This window comes from Anabrus simplex, chromosome 1, assembly GCF_040414725.1.
Source record: "Anabrus simplex isolate iqAnaSimp1 chromosome 1, ASM4041472v1, whole genome shotgun sequence".
Taxonomy (NCBI): domain Eukaryota; kingdom Metazoa; phylum Arthropoda; class Insecta; order Orthoptera; family Tettigoniidae; genus Anabrus; species Anabrus simplex.
The window spans coordinates 1,764,563,658-1,764,572,449 of record NC_090265.1 but is presented as its reverse complement, the minus strand read 5'-3'; the positions used below and the strand labels follow the sequence as shown (position 1 = coordinate 1,764,572,449).

Genomic DNA, 8,792 nt, shown 5'->3' with positions numbered 1-8,792 from the left:
TATAATAATAATACCGAGCTCGATAGCTGCAGTCGCTTAATTGCGGCCAGTATCCAGTATTCGGGAGATAGTAGGTTCGAACCCCACTATCGGCAGCCCTGAAAATGGTTTTCCGTGCTTTCCCATTTTCACACCAGGCAAATGCTGGGGCTGTACCTTAATTAAGGCCACGGCCGATTCCTTCCCACTCCTAGCCCTATCCTGTCCCATCCTCGCCATAAGACCTATCTGAGTCCTTGCGACGTAAAGCAACTAGCAAACAAATAATAATAATAATAATAATAATAATAATAATAATAATAATAATAATAATAAATGTCCGGAAATTTCATCAAAATGGATCTCTTTTATAAAGCATGATAATTCTCTCTTTTCTCTCAGGACGTGTACATCAGACCGTGTTGTGGTCCCCTTAATCGGGCTTATCTAACCGTTTGAAAACGACTAAAAGGGTAGGGAACTACACATGGGTTGTATACAATCCAACCGACTTGAAATCAACCCGCTGGTTTCTGTTATACCGGGCGAGTTGGCCGTGCGGTTAGGGGCGCGTAGCTGTGAGCTTGCATCCGGGTGATAGTGGGTTCGAACCCCACTGTCAGCAGCCCTGAAAATGGTTTTCCGTGGTTTCCCATTTTCACACCAGGCAAATGCTGAGGCTGTACCTTAATTAAGACCACGGCTCCTTCCTTCCACTCCTAGACCTTTCCTAGCCCATCGTCGCCATAAGACCTATCCGTGTCGGTGCAACGTAAAGCAACTAGCAAAAAAAAAAAAAAAAAAAAAAAAAAAAAAAAAAAAAAAAAAGATTCTATTATAATGTATGAACATGTAAGCGTTTCATCAGTATCTTATAAACAAGCATACGGTCAACCAATATCCGGTAAAATTTTAAACCGAGATAATACCAGTTATGTCCGCCTCTGTGGTGTAGAGGTTAGTGTGATTAGCTGCCACCCCAGGAGGCCCGGGTTCGATTCCCGGCTCTGCCATGAAATTTGAAAAGTGTTACGAGGGCTGGAATGGAGTCCACTCAGCCTCGGAAGGTCAGCTGAGTAGAGGTGGGTTCGATTCCCACCTCATCCATCCTGGAAGTGGTTCTCTGTGGTTTCCCACTTCTCCTCCAGGCAAATGCCGGGATGATACCTAACTTAAGGCCACGACCGCTTACTATACGTGTCGAATAACTCCATTGCCTTTACCATTTCCTTGTCCGGCTCCATGGTTAAATGGTTAGCGTGCTGGTTTTTGGTCCAGAGGATCCCGCGTTCGATTCCCGGCTGGATCCCTTAGCTCGGGGACTGGGTGTTTGTGCTGTCTCCAACATCACTGCAACTCCCACACCAAAAATCCCCATCCCCCGCAAGGCCCCTGTTCAGCATAGCAGGTGAGGCCACCTGGTGAGGTACTGGTCATCCTCCCCAGTTGTATCCCCCGACCCAGAGTCTGAAGCTCCAGAGGAGGGATCCCTCGCTGAGTCCGAGGGAAAAACCAACCCTGGAGGGTAAACAGATTAAGAAAGGAAAGAAAGAAAGAAAGAAAGATAATACCCGTTATCCGAGATAATGTGGTTGGCGAATACAAACTTAACTGTTATCTCTGTTTATCTAGCATTAAACTAAGATAAAATCGTTTGCTGGCGTTCGTGAATACAGGCCTTAAAGCAGAGAACACACTACTAGTGCTATAATAAAGTTTGAATCACGGTATACGGGAATTCTTGTATTCGACAGGATTGGCCCCCTTTTTTTTTGTCTTTCCGTCTTTTCCTACTTGTATCAGTTCCCCTCTCATTGTGATCTGGAGACCCACCGGAACTAGGGGCCCTCGTCACCGCGATTGCGACTTGGGCGATTCCATAAATCCGCCCCTGCCTACTCGTCTCCCGCACCTTTATTCTGATGTGATTTGATATAAATGCTATTTCATTCCTGATCGAAATTAAGATTTTTTCAAGAAAATTGTTGCACCGTCTTTTGCGTCAAGGATTTAATTTGAAATAATTTTGTGTGCCTATTTTTAGCCATAATACCTGTTCTAAGGCAGCCCCTGCGATGGGGGTGGGCGGCATCCGCTATGTGTAGGTAACTGCGTGTTATTTTGGTGAAGGATAGTGTTATGTGTGGTGTGGGAGTTGCAGTGATGTTGGAGACAGCACAAACACCCAGTCCCCGAGCTAAGGGATCCAGCCGGGAATCAAACGCGGGATCCTCTGGACCAAAAACCAGCACGCTAACCATTTAACCATGGAGCCGGACAAGGAAATGGTAAAGGCAATGGAGTTATTCGACACGTATAGTAATTCTGAAACCAATCGCGAAAATATGAAATGCACAAATGCAGATATGTGTCATAAAAGAGTATACCGGTACACTAAGGAAATAGTTGTCTTGAGGTAAAACCGAGTGAAGATCTCCAGGAATGTCAGACAGTTGCGTTCTTATCGCTGCAGCTCCCAGCACGAAAGATAACCTAAAACCTGTGGCGCTCCGCGAGTAAACTTCGGCCGACGCTGTGCGATTGGCTTTCATGTCCCCACCCACCGCAGCCACCATTCGGAGAGCCAGCAAATTATGCTGAAGTGAGTCATTGTGAGCCACGGTAGGTTATATGAAGGGCAGCGGAAATATAATTCGGTTAGTTCAGTTAAGTTTTACGTGTGTCACATTGTTTTGCTTAAGGTAAGTTTATACATGATAAATTATGTTGCTCAATGATATTTTGTAATAATCTAGTTCACAATATCACGACTTAAGCTCCATTGATGTAGGATTCAAAACAGAGAATTAATGACAGTACCGTACTTTGGGAAGGTGGTGACATTCGAATTACATCCAAAGAAAGACGATGTATTCGCCAACTTAAGTGCCGTATAAGTTTGTCAGGAAAAGATACCGAAACGTTGATAGTTGAGAGGATTACCAAAAGAACAGGCCGCCCACACGCATTTATTCTACTACCGGTACAACTATTTTTACGAAATCTGGACGTTTTCATTTCATTGATAGTTGTAATGTTCGCTCATACTGTAAATCGTTTCTTTTTATTCTTCGAATCCCGGGCAACGCACGTGAGATTTTTGAAATGAAAAATCATGTCCTTGTGGTTGGCGTTCAACCAGGGGCGTAACGAATGTGGTACGGGTCCCCTCAAATAAAATGTAAAACTTATGAATAACTAATATAAATTCGGGCCCCCTCGAATAAAATGTAAAACCTATGAAAAACTAATATAAATTCGAGCCCCCTAAAATAAAATGTAAAACCTATGAAAACCTAATATAAATTCGGGCCCTCTCAAATAAAATGTAAAACCTATGCATAACTAATATAAATTAGGGCCCCCTCAAATAAAAATAAAACCTATTAATAACTAATATAAATTCGGGCCCCCTCAAATAAAATGTAAAACCTATGAATAACAAATATAAATTCGGGCCCCCTCAAATAAATTGTAAAACCTATGAATAACTAATATAAATTCGGGCCCCTTCAAATAAAATATAGTCCGACTCGTTGGCTGAATGGTCAGCGTACTGGCCTTCGGTTCAGAGGGTCCCGGGTTTGATTCCCGGCCGGGTCGGGGATTTTAACCTTCATTGGTTAATTCCAATGGCCCGGGGGCTGGGTGTTTGTGCTGTCCCCAGACCCCCAACATCCCTGCAACTCACACACCACACATAACACTGTCCACCACAATAACACGCAGTTACCTACACATGGCAGATGCCGCCCACCCTCATCGGAGGGTCTGCCTTACAAGGGCTGCACTCGGCTAGAAATAGCCACACGAAATTTAAAAATAAAAATAAAATATAAGACCTATGAATAACTAATGTAAATTGAATCACAACAGGTAAAGATACTTTAATGTCAAATTACATAAACAAAGGTATTATTCATTATTGTGAGATTATTAGAAATATCATTTAGTAAGTTCTATTTTAGCCCTCCTTTGTTTAAGCCGCTGAACTCGAGACTATACACCATTTTCAATTATTCCTCTACGTACACATTATAAAACGAACTATTTCGACTGATTCTACAAAATCGGGCAAAGCTGTAGAGGCTACCGCAATGTTAGTAACACGAGGCACCACTAGGTGGCGCACGCGAGTTGACTGTCATTTGTGTAATACTTAGTTTATCCACTAGTAGCGCAGTTTATCCACTTGTAGCGCTGAGGGGGAACGGCAATGCTGCCAACTGTTGCTTCTTGAAATCATGCTTCCCTTTGCTGTTGGTGTTGATCATTGCTGTTTCTTTGCAATAGCTGTATCTTGTTCGTTTGCAATGGCTGTATGTGGTGGTTGTGACATTAAGGTGAACAAGTTTTCAAGCGATTTTAAGGAGAACCAGGCTAATTTAATTCTGTTCTTGAAGGACATAATTTAATGACTACGACCAGGTATTACGTTAAGTGCGGTCACAGTGTCAAATTGTGTACTGTTAAAGGCAAAATAATTGTTTTTAGGTGCCGTCGTCGCGTTCAAGGCGGGAAAGAGTGCGTGTGGTATGAATGTAGGAGAAAGAACACATTCTTCGGTGACTCCAGACTTACCATATTTGACATATCACTATGTTCTGTCCTTTGGTGAATCTGCCGAAGCCTATCACTCCCTTCATCAAGCAAGAATTACGTTTTATTTCCAGGACTATAGGTGTAGTTTTTGTCGCGAGGTGCGCATTGCTTGGGTACATACCAATAAGCAGAACATTAGTGGTCCCAGCGTTTTCATCGAAATTTACGAAGGTAAGTTCGGGAAATCCAAATACCACAGAGGACGACATACTGAGGGAGTACAGCATAAGCAATGGACTATGGCGTCTAAAACAGTATTTTTGGTTATAAAAGTAAATATACCGGTACTTCTAGGAGCGGACGGGTTAGTTCCTGGCATGCATATTGAACACATCTCTCTTCCACAATCATATTATGTAATAATCCTTGCGGAGTAGCCTCTACATTTCTACCCAAAACCGCCCTGACTATTTCCGTGCAGAGTGACACCAGGCTACATTTACTTATTTATTTATTTTATTTATTAAGTTATTTATTTTTGCGAGCAGTCTGCGGGACCTCTTAAGGCCCGTGCCCGCCCCTGCATTCAACGTAATCAACACTATCAACAGTCACGTAAAAACTATAAGCTTCATTTCTTTTTGTGCTCATGGATGGAGGCAAATATTATGGTTCATCTTCTTTTCTTCATTCCCATAATTGTGTGTGGTCACTGGCTCAATTGGCTGTGTTTCTAGCATTGGCCTTACCGAGGATCAAGAGCCGAACGTAGTTTTTTTAATTTAAAAAATTATATAATCTATTGGCTTTAGAGAGCCGAACGTTCTCCTCGTCATCCTGGGATGTTCTTATTGAACATCACACCCAAGGTCGCCGGAATTAGAGCCCGGACACAGGTTGGGAGGACAGCAACTCGAAAACTGTGCCATCGCACCTTACAGATCAATAATAATTGTTTTATGCCTTAGTGATATATTCTTGATGATTATGATTATATTATTATATTTTCTTCTTTTACTACCTTATAGGGCCCGAAATCGTTTTCATTCTAGATTGTTATTCCTGTGATAAGTCTATAAAAATAAACTATGTACCCCATCCAAAATACCTCTATCTGAAGTTAGCATTTTCATTCCTCTGATTTAGAATCATATAAATAAATATTTATCTTGTTTTATCCACTCAAATCATAAATAAACCTGACTATCATCATTTCAGAAATCTAACCTCCTCTCCTTGATCTACCTCTGGGTCTCGATTATCGTCTACCCTACGTAACTGAACTTCATTTGCGCCACACGATTTTTGTAGAAGCAGATTAGAGGAAGTACTTCTTAAAATGGTCGTGATCATGATTACATAGGTGGAGCACCGTGGTACCGAGTTGTCGAAATAGTTGTCATTTTTTAGGCGTCTGACCACTCATGCAATTTAATACTACAACTAAGGCACTAAGCAGAACATTATTAGCCTCATTTTTAGTAATTTTTATTTATTTAGTCGTGTCAGAAACATACTTAATCATACAGTTAAAAATAATAATAAAACTATTTACAATAATAGGAAATTGACCAAATTTACTGTGTATCTAGATGGTGTTTTTCCAAAACTGAGCCACATTTAGCGCGTTGTCATCAGCAAGCATTACATCTTGCTCTAAGCATGAAAATGGGCAGAGAGGACATTGATACATATGGTTCACTGTTTGCTCTTCACCGCAGTCGCACTTGCTGTCCTCTGATGTGAAGCCCCATAACTTAAGTGAGCACTTAGCCCTGCCGACACCAGTTCTTAATCGGTTAAGGGACCTCCAAACACTCCAGTCTTCATTGTAGCCAGCCGGAAGTTGTTCACGTGGCTCCATCCCTTCTTGCTGCTTAGATTTCCACAAGGAAAGTCTTGCCTTATCTGGTGGTCCTTTCAAGGGCTTTGATGTCTGGAGGAAGCTTTTCCTGGATTTCAGCCTAGATTGAGATTGTTGATGACCAAACAGCGGGTGAGGGGGGTTCAATGTTCTCAACCTACAGTCGTTCTTGATCGGCAGTTATTTCTCGACGAATACTCGGAGGTGCAACGCCAGAAAGACAGTGGTGGTATGAATAAAAATGAGAATATAGTATGTACTCAACTTTTCTGAGTATATACTCCACTTCATAAGAATAAAGTTCTTGAGAATGTACTCACTAGCTGAGTATATACTCATGTTATGGAGATGGTGTAGTATATACTCACCTTCCTAAGAGTCTGAGAGTAGTTTCTCATATGTGCTATGAATAAAAGGGAGTACCTTCTCAGATTGATGAGTATATACTCACTTTGTTTTGAGTATGGCTGATAGTTGTCTCAAGCTTGAGTATATGCCAATTTTTAGCTTCTGAGGAGAAATAACATGGCTGAGTTCATTAATAATGTGGTGCCTCGTGGAAAAATTTACAAGGAGAGAAGTGAACATGTGGACTCTAATAATTTTAAAAGTCTATATCGTTTTTCCAAAGTTAATGTGGACTGGTTAAACCTATACTTATTTGGACCGGAGAAACTGGAAACAAGAGGTGGTGCTGTTAAAAACATAGTAAAATTAAAAGCATTTTTAAGATTGGTAGGTGACCCAGGATTCCAGTGTGGCATAGGAGAAGATCTTGGAATCCACCAAACAACTGTGTCTAAAAATCTTGTTGAGGTTATGGACCGCATCGTGGCTAAAGCTGCAGTGTGGATAAAATTTCCTCAAACAGATATGGAATTTGAAGTTGCGAAACAAGAGTGGCAGGAAAAGTACTACTTTCCAGCAGCGGTAGGTGCTCTTGACTGCACTCATGTTGGAATTAATAAGCCTACACATTATGGTGATGAATACGTAAACAGGAAAGGTTATACAAGTATTACTGTACAGGCAACGTGCAATGCCAAGGAAGTTTTTACCAGTGTCGATGCATCATGGCCTGGATCTGTGCATGATTCTCGAGTCTGGAGAAATTCAGCTGTCCAGACAACAGTAAGTCTGAATAGGGTAAATGCTTTACTTTTAGCGGATAGTGGCTATGGTATTGCACCTTGGCTTATGACACCGTTCAGAAATCCACAAACACCTCAAGAAATTGCTTATAACAGGTGCATTACCAAAGAAAGAGTTGTGATCGAACGATGTTTTGGGCAACTAAAACAACGTTTCCCAATTCTTCAGCACAAAGTACGCCTATCTTTAAATAAAGTGCCAAAACTGATCATTTGTTGCTGTGTGTTGCACAATATTGCCAAGTACTTACAGGATGAGGACCCTGAACTACAACCATTAGGTGGCAATGTAAGGTTAGAAGATGGAAATGAGGATGACATGGCAGCTGCTGCAAATATCAGGTGGAATGGTGAAGCTAGGCGAAATGAATTGGCAGAGATAATATATCAAGGTGTTTGAGTTGCAGCAAGTACCAGTGTCACTCTGTTTATTGTTCACTAAAAAAAATCAAAAATGTATGCAAAACAATTTATTTTTAAATATATATATATACTCGACTCTCATTCTTTCATCTCTGATTTTAACTTTTTTTCTGTGAGTTCCAACACTCTTATCTGCTTTAACAGCACCAAGCGCTGCAGGTCTGTGTTATTTAGAGTTCTGGTTTCGTCATTTTCATAGTCATCCAAAACACTTCTTTTTCGTTTAGGGGTGGCTACATTTGGAGAGTTGTCGATTTCTACAGGACTCCCTCCTTCTCCTCCCTCTTCCAATACTACAAATTCCACTACAGGTGGAGGAATATGTTGTGGCTGAACTTCAGTAAGCCCTACTCCAACCGCAGTTGCTCCTACGAAAAAAAAAAAAAAACGAAAAACGTTTTAATTCACTAATTCAGTTTTCTACGGACAAGTGAATTAAACGGAGCTAAAATCCCAGGCCCGGGATTCAAACCCGGTACTCTGAACCAAATGCCTAGGTGCTATTTGGTTCTTATAAAGCAATAAATATAAATATCTTAACCTTAAAGTTTGTAGTGTTGGCACACAAAATACTGAACTTTCTACAACCTCTATAAACCTGTTCAAGAAAATAATCGTGAATATACTTTAGGAACATACCTGGAATTCGTGTCAATGTTGGATTGGTATCCCCATCCAACAGCTCGTGGATAATATTCTCCCAGTCCTTCAGCACTATCCTTTTATTCCCCGTTTGGTTTAGGTCGCACTTTTGTTTCACCCTCATTTTCATGTTGTTTATCCTTTTCGTAATGGTGCCGATCTCAACTTTCTTGCCGCACATAGCTATCAAT

The 8,792-nt window shown here is 41.1% G+C and overlaps 1 protein-coding gene across 3 annotated transcripts in view; it reads left to right on the top strand.

The window, feature by feature from the left end:
* The first annotated feature begins 2,464 nt into the window (after nucleotides 1–2,464).
* The window catches only part of LOC136858756 (glutathione S-transferase 1-1), a 53,376-nt gene continuing 47,048 nt past the window's right edge, over nucleotides 2,465–8,792 (top strand). Inside the window, exon 1 of one of the 3 annotated variants that reach the window (XM_067138530.2) lies at nucleotides 2,465–2,601. The gene's annotated coding sequence lies outside the window, so the exon portion shown is untranslated. Of the gene's footprint in view, nucleotides 2,682–8,792 lie in introns of all 3 variants that reach the window. The other 2 variants (XM_067138527.2, XM_067138529.2) reach the window with 2 other exon arrangements.